The sequence below is a fragment of the Miscanthus floridulus genome, chromosome 8 (genome assembly GCF_019320115.1).
Source record: "Miscanthus floridulus cultivar M001 chromosome 8, ASM1932011v1, whole genome shotgun sequence".
Lineage (NCBI taxonomy): Eukaryota > Viridiplantae > Streptophyta > Magnoliopsida > Poales > Poaceae > Miscanthus > Miscanthus floridulus.
In genome coordinates, this window is record NC_089587.1 from 115376665 (window position 1) to 115377795 (window position 1131).

Genomic DNA, 1131 nt, shown 5'->3' on the forward strand with positions numbered 1-1131 from the left:
TTACTTGTCCTTGTCGGATATGGTGGATCACGAGTAGACTTGCCACCTCTTGTAGTCATGGCGTTTACCTTCTCAAGGTTAGTAGCAACAGGTAGAGCAACAACCAACTGGGCTAATTGTTGTTCTATACTTTTATTAAAGCTAAGTTGGTCTTTTATAGCAGAAGAAAAACTATCCATTTTATTATTTATGCTTTCTAGGACTTTATCGTTAAAAGCAAGCTTCTTAGAAATATTCTCATTAATCCTAGCTTGTTCTAAGATTAATTCTCTTAAGGATGGTTGTTTTGGAGTATTATAGTAACCACCTGGGTACTTACCTGGGTGAGTTGACCGTTGTTGTTGATTCTATCCTTGCCTTTGATGTGGAGCGGAGTTGTTGGTGACAATTTTTGCATCCTCTTGATATTTAGGGAATTCAATCCCCAAATACGCTCCACAAACATTCTGAGCATCGAATGCACCTTGAATAGCTTGACGATCCTTCTTGTAATTGGCTCGTTGTTCAAGCCAATTCAATAATGTGTCCATCTTGGTTGATAATGCACACACCTCCTCTGGTATTTCTTTACTCATGTGGCATGATAGAATATTGCATGATGACTAGCCTTGATTAGAGGCTATCTTTTCCATAAGAGTCTCAGCTTTTCTAGGGGTGAGTGACATAAATGATCCTCCAGCAGTGGCATCGAGTTGTTCATGAGCTTTTTGGGTTAATCCATGATAGAAACTTTGCATGAGCAACCAATCTTCCATCTCATGATGAGGACAATCTGAAATATATTCTTGATAACGCTCCCATGCTTCTAGAATGGTTTCTCCTTTCTGCTATTGGAAGTTTGAAATCTTTCCTCTTAAGGCATTCGTCTTGCCTATAGGGAAGAACTTTTCTAGGAAGGCCTTTGAACATCTTGCCCAAGTGTTGATTTGTCCTTTATTGGTGTAGAGCCACTGCTTTGCTCTTCCCACTAATGAAAATGGAAATAGGCGGAGTAGTATGATGTCTTAAGCAACGTCCTTGATGACAACTGTGCTACTAATCGCCAGAAAATTCTGAAGATGAGCACTAGCATCTTCATGTGCCTTTCCACTGAATTTAGTAGCTTGCACCATGTTGATGAGGCTTGGCTTG

At 39.9% G+C, this 1131-nt stretch overlaps 1 non-coding gene across 1 annotated transcript; it reads left to right on the forward strand.

The window, feature by feature from the left end:
* Positions 1–753: 753 nt before the first annotated feature.
* LOC136478569 (small nucleolar RNA R71) lies at positions 754–860 on the forward strand. The gene has a single exon (XR_010764292.1). It is a non-coding gene; the product is annotated as a small nucleolar RNA R71 (small nucleolar RNA).
* Positions 861–1131: the final 271 nt, after the last annotated feature.